The sequence below is a fragment of the Vigna umbellata genome, chromosome 4 (assembly GCF_029865625.1).
Source record: "Vigna umbellata cultivar VRB3 chromosome 4, Vumbellata_1.0, whole genome shotgun sequence".
NCBI classification, from domain to species: domain Eukaryota; kingdom Viridiplantae; phylum Streptophyta; class Magnoliopsida; order Fabales; family Fabaceae; genus Vigna; species Vigna umbellata.
The window spans coordinates 20,512,255-20,523,615 of record NC_142168.1 but is presented as its reverse complement, the minus strand read 5'-3'; the positions used below and the strand labels follow the sequence as shown (position 1 = coordinate 20,523,615).

The following is an 11,361-nucleotide window of genomic DNA, read 5'->3' as shown; positions in this document are numbered from 1 at the left end:
TGATTGAACAAGGCTATGACTTGCTAAACCTCCTTTGAAGGTTGCAACTTGCTGGTTTGCCCACTCCAAGTCTGGAGCTGAGCCATGATCCTTGATCTTGAACAATCATTTTTTTTTACGAATATATTAGTATGAGAAGATGAAGATTCCTCCTGTCCTTAATCTGAAGAACTGTTCTAGGCAGACTCATCATAAGACTCAGAAGTCAATTATGTTACTAAATAACTCCTCTCATGGTCCAGACAAAAACTCCCATTATAAATGCATGCATCACAGGCTCAGGCTCCATTTCACCTCTCTCCCTTCTTTTCTCTCTCACAATGTTACCTTTATTTTACAATTTGTTTTTGATTTAATTAATAAATGTTATAATATTGAAGATAATTTTAGCAAAATATTAAAATAATTATATTTTACTATTATCTATGTATCTTATGTATCTTGTAGATATATGATTTGTGACTGAAATACTTATAAATAGAATCACACATTAAATGCTTAAACACTTCGATTTCTAACTTGAAGTATTATTAATTTTGAATCATATTATTCGGTCTTTGTATTTTTCATCCACGATTGTCAGCTTTTTAAAGGAACAGTAGTGAAACAAAGTCTTGCTGTCATTTGTTTGATTGAATCAATAAATCGACGTATAAGACGTAAACTCATATTATCTTTTATTGTTTGTTAAATAAACTGTTATATTACATGAAAATATAAATTTACTTTTTAAATATTATCAAACATAATGTAATTGCAGTTGGTCATACATTTAGTTTTAAAGCATTAACGTTCTTTATATTGCAATGCAATTAAAGTTAACTTAGCTCACCCTTATACAACAATAAATATTAATTAATTTAAAATAAAGTTTAAGAAAAATTATTTTCAACTTTTTTAATAAATAAATATTTGTTTTCATGTCGGCTTAACGAATACAAAGTTAAATAAATATTAAAATAAATAAGTTAGAGTTGTCATATCTTTAACTATACATTACTAAAACAATATCTAAGTAATCACCTACCTTTAGTGAATGTTATATGAATTATAATTGGGAGAACTTCCTTCAATCACTTGGATAAAATTTTAGAGATGATATTAAATTGAAAACTTAAAATTACACTTAAAAGGAGTAAAAGTAGAAATTACATTTAAATTATGACTTCTTTTTTGTTCTTACATGATAATTACTATGAAAAAAAAACATTACATTAAAAAGCTAAAATGACGTTGTAAATTCAGAATCTCCTCTCTCGTCTTTCTTTTCACCAAATCATATCTTGTGAATTGCGCAACCCATTTCTATTGATCTCATCACATTTTTCAAATAATATGAGGATTCATGGGCTGCGAGTACATTGAACATATTGCTCATCTGGATTCCTCATCCTTCCTACAAACATATTAAGCATGTTGAGATAATAATCAAATACTCTTAAATAACATGAAGGAATGTGTAGATATAACATTATATCAAATAAGATCATACATTAATCAAGAATGATCTTACCCTTATATGTTGCACATCGAATTAAGAGAATTGTGGATGTGAAATTTGGGGCAACTGTAATAAAAGTTGTTGGTTAATAGAAAGTAGTTGTTTGTGATGTAATATGAAAGAAGAGAAGAAGAAAACCTAAATATAAAAGTGAAGTAAGAACTAACCATTTAATGGAGGAAGAACCCTTAACCTTTAATCGGAAGATTATCCCTCCGATCATAAAGGTTTCTCCTAATTTAAAAAAAGATATAGAAAAATCAGTATGTTAAACAAATTATAAGATGCAGCGTTGCTTTAAAGTTGGTTTTGTGTTGAGTGTGATTAACTATAAATCAGATACCTTTGGTATTTCCTTGATTTGATTTTGAGATTAGGATCTCATTCTTCAAAAAGTATACATTTTTCTCCTTCTCCTCTTCTTCATCTTTGCTTAGGCCGTTGCTGCCCATTTCATAACTTGCCTGACAGCTCTTTCAATCTCACCTATATATAGATGAAATAAGTAGGTTAAAAAGATTAAATTATTTTAGTAATTCCTTTTAAAATGAATTATTATTTTCATTAAATTATTATTTATTATTGAATAATCAATTATGTTTTTTTATAAGTTATATATATTCCTCTTAAATTTAAATGGTTGGTTTTTTAATAAAAAATTGTTCAGTCTTGTTTATCATTTTCTAATATCAAGATAATATTTTTATTTCATACCTTTAATTTATACAAACAGAAAAAATTTCTTTTTTTATTATTCTAATTTTATATTTTTCATAAGCAATTTAGTAAGATGTAGGATAAGTTCATAACCACATTACTCAATTATTGAAAAAACTATAAGTAAAGAGCGAATTGAAAAAAATATAAAAATTCTAAATACTTCATATATAAAATAAATTAATAAAACATTAATTGAAAATAGTTATATCTATGAGAAATTTAAAACTTAATTAAGAATTAAATTAATACAAACATTAAATAAAGTTTATTTAATTCATCAACTGTAACATGTAGCAATTAGAAATTAATATTCTGCAGTTTAAAATACACGCGCTTGTTTATTTATTCAATGGGTGCATTCATCACAAACTCAATAATATTAATTATTATATTAATTAAAAGTAACATATAATTAAGTTTCATATATATATATATATACAATATATTCAATCCATGGAGCAATTTTTCATTACTAAAAAATTAATACGAACTTTAAATAATATTTATGAGATGTATGTTGTCCTTAACAATTAATATTCTACTGTTTACAAAAAATACATTTATTGATTTAATGGGTGCATTCATCACAATTTCAATGATATTAATTATTATATTAATTAAATTTAATATATAATTTAATGCATTATATATATGAGATAATGTATTTAATCGATGAGTAAATATTATACACTCTTTATTGGTATAAAATTAATACAAATATTAAATGATATTTACGAACTATAACATGTAGAAATTAATATTTTGCAGTTTACAATATACCTCTTTATTTATTGATTTAAAGAGATTCATCACAGTTACAATAATACTAACTCATTTTTTTCTTTAAAATAATCAATTACTAATTTATGATATCACTTATGATAGTCGATTATTATTAGTAATGATGAGAGTTTTCAAATAGATAAATAATTATCTCATTTAGATAATCGATTATCAGACATTAAATAGCTCACAACAAATCTTGAGGTATTTTTGAGTAAGATCTATATATTGGATTGAGATTCTCATTCCAAAAGACGAAATATGTGAATTTCGAAAGTCTTATATGTTTTGTTTCTTGCCATAAGTGCGTTCTAGGATTTGTGTATTGTGGCTTTGAGAAATTGATGTGGGCATAAAGTGATAACTTTTGCAGAGTTGTGATTGAGTGTTGTTGCTCATGTTGAGTTAAAGCTTGTCATCTTTTTGTGAAGATTCAAAGGAGGTGGTCATCCTTTGTGAAATATTCGAAGGAAGTGTTCATCCCTTGTGGCTTTCGAGGAAAGTAAGTTATATCTCTTGGAGTAACAAGAGAAGTGTTCTAACCTTAAACTCACTAGTGCAAAAACAACGTATAGCGTCACGCGTTCAACATCGAACCACTCAATAACCAAAGTTAAAAATGACCGGTGGCAATTTTGTGAATAAATGCAATTATTAAACGTCGTTTAGAATTGTAATTCGACATAAAAGGATATAAAACTTCGAATATCCCAGCGTTAGACGTCAAAAGGTTAGTGAATTCAATAAAAATTTGAGTCAGAGATTGAAAATTCATTCATTTTATCTTAGCGAGCGAGACCCTCTTCTCTACTCAAACTTTTCTCGAACGAAGTTTGACGACCATCACATGTAATATTTCCTTCATTTGATACAAATGCATGTTAATTTACTACTTTAGGTATGATTTTGGTTGGTTTTACCGATTACTTTCGTGTTCTTGTCCTTCATAGGCACATTCTGTTTTCTCTCTCACTTGTGGCAACACTTTATTCCGATAAACCAAGGTTAGTTTTCGTTTTCGTTTTCGTTTTTGTTTTGAAAAACTTATTTGTTGAACTTGTTTGTTGTTATTTTTTGTTCAACTTGTTTGTTGTTGTTGTTTGGTTGAACTTGTTTGTTGTTGTTTGATTGAACTTGTTTGTTGTTTGTCATTGTTGTTTGTTGTTCATATTATATTACACGTTCATAGTTCATGCTTTACAAAATTCCAAAAACTGAAATTTGTTGTTTTCCTACTTTTCAAGTCTACTAGAGTTGTAAAAAAGGATCACAATTAATTAAAAAAATAAAAAACGTGATTAATGTCGTTTATTGATAAAATTTGACGTTAAATTTAACGTCAAATTTTTTAAATTCGACGTCAATTTAACGTCTCCCAATATGACGTCGTTCTCGAATTCGACGTGAAACACCCAAAATATTCGACGTTATATGTTGTTTTTGTACTAGTGACTTGTTTATTTTCTTTGTGATTGTAATAATTTCTTGGTTTTTGATAGTGGATAGTTAATTCTCATTTGACATTTACAATTGGATGTAGGATCCTCGTGATATGAACCAATATAAAATCATTTGTGCAAATTTTCTGTCTACCTTACTCTCTAAGTTATTTTAAATTATTGTTAAGGAAATTAAATAACAAGAGAAAATAGTTAAAGGCACAATTTACGGTAAGAAACAAATTCACTCCCCTCTTGATTTGTTGTTCGTGTTAACCATTTTGCCACATCGCTCTAACAATTGGTATAAGATCTTACTTTGATAGTAATTCAATGACGGGGCAACATCAAACCTTTGCTGAGGATACCTTAATCAATAGACCTCCATTGTTTACTAGAGAAAACTAAGTTTTTTGGAAAGTTAGAATGCAAATTTTTATGGAATTTGTTGATTGTGAGATATGGGGAACTGTCACAAATGGTAATTTTGTTCCTACTGTTTTTATTAACAATTTGCAGGAACCTAAACCTCGCGACCAATGGAATGCTGACGATGGAAGAAGATCTCAACTAAGGGCTCGTAACATAATATCATATGCTTTAACTATTGATGACTTTTACAAGATCACTACTTGTAAGAATGTTCAAGAGATGTGGGAGATGATAAGGGTCACTCACGAAGAAACAAATGATGTTAGAAGAGCAAGAAGGAGTACTTTAATCCAAGAGTATGAGATGTTCTGAATGAAACAAGGAGAAACTATCATAGATGTCTGATAGGCTGTCGTTGAAGCTATCAAATTAATACTACTTTTCAAGGCAACTTCAGTATTGCCAACACTACAAGAAATATGGCTATTACATACGGATTATTATATACGGATTATAATCCGTATATAATATACATATTATATACGGATATTACATACGGATTTTGAAAAAAAAATTATATACAGATATTATATACGGATTTTTACATACGACAAATCCGTATATAAAAGTCGTATGTAATATTGGCGCGTGGTAGCGGAAAAGTTATCTAAGGATAGATCCATATATATCCACGTGTTAGCTACCATATATACGTTTTCGAGCTTCTTTTTATTTCAGCATCTTTTTACTCTTATATTTTTCAAAATTTCCCCTTTTTTCTATCTACTCTCGTATTTTCAAAAATTTTCTACCCCCTCCTAAATTTTCAGTTTCACTTAAAGGTACAAATTCAGCCCCAAATTTCAATTTCGATTTGCCTCTAAATTTTACTTCGTGCTTGCTCTCAAATATCACTTTGCATTGATCCCAAACCTGCATTACATTTATCAAACCTAATAGTTCTTAGTGGAGCAAGTCATTATTGCGTTGTCTTCTCCATCGTTGCTCATCGGTCGGCCAAAGTTCAGCAATTGCGGTCACCTATAAGGGTTTAGGAAACCAACCTCCTTCAAGAAATTAGTACGGTCGTGGCTAGGTTTAATGCTTCGCCAGAAGTTCTGGAGAGAGAAGTGATGGTGTTGTTGAAGGCATCACCAACAAACCACACCTCGAGTCAGCGCTCTCCTTTGCAACATCTTCTACTTTATTTCAGCTATTTCGGCCTTAGAAACACCATCTTCACCGATGAGTTCTTCGATCTATGGCCTCCGCTAGGGTTTCCCTCACCTTTCATCTTTTTCTTTGATTTTAACCGTTTAAATCCTCTTTTGCTCCGATTAAACACTTTCCACCGTTTGATCGGTTAACCTAGTGTTTTAAGGTTCTTTCACCGTTCGATTTAGGGTTTCCTTGCTTCATTCACAGTTTTGGTTCATTTGCTCTTGGATTCGTATCATTCCGCTGCGTTTCACTCTTTGAGGGAGCTTCGAAGGAGTCCATAGCGTGTTCGTTTGGGGTTCTTCTCTCGGAGCTTATTCCATCACCTCCCTTCGCAAGCGTGAGGTGATATCTTTATCTATTCTCTCCTAATTTGGGATTTCAATGTTAACCATCGGAATTCATCTTCACTTCTTTTTATCCCAACTTCTCTAATTTGTACCTTTTTATTATTCTTTGTTGATTCCAATGACATATTATAACTTCATTTCCTCGCAGCACCGCTGTAGGTTGAGGCCAAAAAAGCTCACTGGAAAGAATCACATTTGGACATCCATTGGTGGTTACGAGGTGGGTGGAGGATAACCAGAACTGGAGAAGGATGAAAAAAGGAATTTTGCTTTTGGTGAACATTGATGTCAATATTCTTCTATATAAAATTACTTTTTTGGTTTCACGGTAGATAATAATATCCTTTAGAATTTCGTTTTTAACTTAGTGTGTGATCCATATAGTTGATTTCACTTACTAAGATAAGGTTACTGTTGATGTTATTATTGTGTTAGTTGTTGATTATTGCAGCCACAGATGACTGTAATTGATTTCATTAATACTGCAGATAAAAGGGTTGGCTTTCTCAACAATAAACCCGAACTGCATCTATATTCAAGGGGTTGATTATGCGGTAAATTTTCTCATTTTCTAATGAATGTATTACTACTTTTGTCAACCAAAATATAAAGAAAATGAAAGGTGTAATATGAGTTTTGTTTTCTCCCATACATTACAAAACATAGATTATGGTGTGTGGGTACTAACTCATGAAGTATATTTTAAATGTGATTCGAAGTTAAAGTCCAATTATTGTTTCTTTAATTCATTTGTATATATTGTACTATAGTGACAGTGGCTCTGGATCTCATTATAAAGTGAAGGTTTTCTTCAAGGGTTGATAAAATCTACTTTTCATTTGTTTGAAATAAAGCAATATATTTGCTCTCTTATTCCTTTCCTCTAACAAAATCCAAGATCTCAACGTAACTTGTTTTTATTTCATCAATCTTGACCTTTTATCTACATGAAGATAATAACCTATAATCTCATTATGGTTCTTATATTATAGGTTTTATAAAATTATTGTGCTTTAAACTAAATTCCTTTAAAATATATAATCAAGTTATCTGTTAGAGAAACTTTTGGTAACATGCCAATATTTTATATGCATCTCTATGGTATAAATAATCTAATTAAGATAAATGACTTTGTCCATGGGTGTATTGGCAATGTTATACTCAATGGTATGTTAAGACCGTGTTCATTGAGTCAAAGCTTCTTTCTTCATTATCCAATAAGAGATTTTTATAATCTCATTAAGCAATTTGTTGGCTTTTCAGGTTTTCATGATTTAAAGTTTTAAGCCATGGAAAATCAAGCTCCTTTAATTATACCAATGCTGGTATGCATGCATTCTTTAAATAGTCTTCACAAATGAACTTTGTTTCTTTGAACTATTGTTGTTCAATAATGTAAATCCTATATTATTCTATTTAATGAATATTTATTCAAGATAAGTTTATGTTATTCTTATTGTTATAAAAGATAACTTGGACTCTCAAATTCTTAACTTCCAGGCACCTAGTTGTTTTCTTTGCATCTTGTGTAGAAGCTGATTCCAAGGATTAAATAGGTTGAGCTTTCCTTCTCATCCATTGGAGGCTATAATATACTTGTGAAAAAATGTTTGTGGTATACTTTCTTATTCTTTTGTATGGAATTTACTATGTCCAATAGCCCAATAGATCATGATCATTTAGTCCAGAAACTAATCATATGTTATCAGATAAAGAAACAATTTTAGATATGTTGTCTTTTAATTTATCGTTTCAACTTTGATAAGTTGATCCTTACTAATGACGTCAAGATAATGAAGTTTGAACTTTAATAACTTTGAAAATATATGTTTCAATCATTATAGATTCAACTATATACCCCGACATGTAGTTGAAAAAGTGTTTCCGAGGCAAGTTATCTCCTCCAATGTTTTAGAGTACATATAGGCGTGAGTATAAAATTTCGCCCCTTAAATGATTACTGATTTCTATTCTTCTTTGTGTAGACTGCTTTGCTCACATAGGCCTCAATACTCCAAGGAAAAGTGTGTTAAAATCAATGCTCTTTTGCTTTTATGATTATGTGCTTTTATGCTTCTATAATTATGTATTCATCTTGTTCTTTAGTGTATTCATGGTAAATTCATTTCATAATACCTTTATGCTAGTGGAGATTACATCATTGTGAACCACATACATTCATTTTGTTCATGTTTCAGTTAACACTTTGGTTATTCCAAGATATGGAGCAAGTGGAGACTAATCCTTCTTGTACTAACTTAGCATATGAGAAGGCTATTTCAAATGGTGTGGATGTTCTTGACTGTCCTGTTTAAATGTCCAAGGATGGAATACGTTTTTGCTTAAGCTATATTAATCTTATTGGGCTGTAAAGTATTTAGGTTGCTTATATGAGGAAGTTGTCAAGTGGTAATTCTTGGTTCTGTTTTTTGGTTATGTAATTTTTTTTTAAGTTACATTACATGACGTATATAATTTAAAATTGGAACTGCAGGTGATGTTATGATTATGTCATTGGCATAATTTATATTAAGTTTGTATTGGCAGAGAGGAAAAGAAAAAAGAGATTGAATCATTTTGTTGGTTTGGTTTGAGAGTTAATGTGGAGTGTAATTTGGCAAAGAGGAAAAGAAAAAAGAGATTGGGTCAAAATTGGGTGATTACTAGTATAAAAGTAAGGGTGATTACTCTGTACTTTTGAAATTTGTTTGCTTCTTTATTAGGCCCATCACCTTAATTTGATGTGAAAAGTAGTTATTGTCCATTGGCATGTTATATCAACTTGAGTGTTTTTTATTTAGCTTTGTATTGTTGGTTTGCAGGATCTTGTGGAACTGTGTATATCATGCTTTGTAGTATGGATTGGTATGCTCTTTCCTCTTCATGTAATTTCTGTTTTAAATTTCATCTTCCTTAACATGTTTAAGTTTTTTGTATACATTACACTATTGGTTATGTTGCAATTCAAATTACTATCATTTAAAGTCCTTTTTTAAAGTGTTCAATTGAAATTTACTTTGTGCATCAGACAAAAATATATTCATGTTTCTTTAGGGTGTTACGGTTAAGGTTTTCTCAAAGCAAGAATATTCAGATAATGTACCTATTATAGAAAGATAATGCCTACTCAAGTTCTTTGGCTTGATTCTTCACAGCATTAGCAACCTCTATGGCTGATTGCTTTGATGGCTCATTTAAATGGACCAAAAATGTTATATTGTCATGCAACATTGTATTTGCATTTTATTAGAACTAACTATAATTATGCCTTTTCTTATTCCTTTGTTTTCAGATTGCCATCAAACTTGAAAAAGGTCTTCCACCCAATAATTATATGTGCAACATTTGCAGAGCTATCAGCAATTACTTTGGAGTTTCTTTCTAAGTCAGGACTTGATTTTGTTTTAGGTGTAAATTATAGTTTAAGTTAATATTCAACTCTATGTTACACAAGGACCTGTTTGTTTTAGATTTAAATTATTGTAAAAGTTAAATTTGAGTGTTATGAGATATTAATATTAAGTAGTTGTATTTATTTCTTTGAACTCTCTTTATAGAGTATTCAAATAAAATTTTCATGTTTTAATTTTTTGATTTTCAACACAATTATATATTATAAATTCTTAACATTTATAATCTGGTAGTAATTATTTAAAATTTTATGAGAAGTTTTAATGTGTAAAAATTTTAATATTAATTATATAACTATCAGAAAAAACCAATCTAATTAAATATGTTATAAACAATAGATACATATGTACGTACTGTATGTAATTACATACGGATTTATCCGTATATAATATCCGTATGTAAATTACATACGGATTTATCCATATATAATATCCGTATGTAAATTACATATAGATTTATCCGTATATAATATCCGTATGTAAATTACATACGGATTTATCCGTATGTAATTTATATACGGATTTTTCCGTATGTAACTTAGCTACGCCTTTTTTATATACAGATTTTTGTTCGTATATAATTCGTATGTAAAATCATTTTATATACGGATTTTTGATGTTATATACGGATTTTGGCGGTATGTAATAGTGATTTTTCTTGTAGTGCAAGTAGTATTCAAGAAAGTAGACAGGGTTGAAGTAACCCTGAGTCGTCTCCCAACGAACACGAAATTGCTTTTGAATATATGTGACTCTTACGAATGCTATGCAATGCTTATGAATAAAAGTAATGGTTGAAGAGTGTTTAAAGAATAAATAAGAAACTTAAAAACAGTTACAATGAAATAGGTTAATTCCACTACTTTTCCAAGATAGATTCATCATCAGTTATTCATGGATAATTGTTCAATTGATTATTGTTTAATTTTCAAATTAATTAAAGTACATTCTTAATTAATTTGAGGGCCATCATGCATTTAACCAAAGTAAATTCTCAATCAGATGCAAAACCTTTCTAGATTATTCACAATAAATTCAACCAAAGTACATTCTCAATCAAATTCTATTGTGTTTAATCATGTCTATTCTTAAATCTCCTAACCAATTAAAAGCTAATCAATCAAAGTAAATTCTCAATTGATTATAGTTGAAATTATTACTAATCAATCAAAGTACATTCTCAATTGATAGTAAAAACTATTTAATCATATGAAAGTTCCTAAATTAAATCAAAGTAGATTCTCAATTTAAACCTAGAAACCCTAAAACTCATATAATCAATATGAATGTAGATTCAAACATATTATGATGCAAAAATCTTTGCTTTTAACAAGATAGAGAGATGAAAGACGTAGAGAGAACAACTTAAATCAATAATCAAAGTAAACAATTGCATTAACTGAACGTAACCTCAGAATCCGTCATGGAATTACAGCAGAATAGCCCTAGATGCTTAGCTCTCCATGAATGGAGTTGAATATAAGATGAAAGAAAAGTGAGAGGAGTATGAGAGAATGAATTAAGTGAAGTCCCCTTTTTCTGCCTCCCTTGGGTCTCTTTATATATGC

At 29.5% G+C, this 11,361-nt stretch overlaps 3 long non-coding RNA genes across 3 annotated transcripts; 2 read left to right on the top strand and 1 right to left on the bottom strand.

The window, feature by feature from the left end:
- Nucleotides 1-1,266: 1,266 nt before the first annotated feature.
- On the bottom strand, nt 1,267-1,940 carry LOC148199501 (uncharacterized). Its single transcript, XR_015785833.1, has 3 exons — nt 1,845-1,940; nt 1,514-1,735; nt 1,267-1,396 (listed from the first exon to the last, which is right to left on the bottom strand). It is a non-coding gene; the product is annotated as an uncharacterized LOC148199501 (long non-coding RNA).
- Nucleotides 1,941-5,780: 3,840 nt separating this feature from the next.
- LOC148199500 (uncharacterized) lies at nt 5,781-6,927 on the top strand. Its single transcript, XR_015785694.1, has 3 exons — nt 5,781-6,378; nt 6,532-6,603; nt 6,872-6,927. It is a non-coding gene; the product is annotated as an uncharacterized LOC148199500 (long non-coding RNA).
- Nucleotides 6,928-8,680: 1,753 nt separating this feature from the next.
- On the top strand, nt 8,681-9,949 carry LOC148199499 (uncharacterized). The gene is made up of 3 exons (XR_015785649.1): nt 8,681-8,792; nt 9,206-9,248; nt 9,676-9,949. It is a non-coding gene; the product is annotated as an uncharacterized LOC148199499 (long non-coding RNA).
- Nucleotides 9,950-11,361: the final 1,412 nt, after the last annotated feature.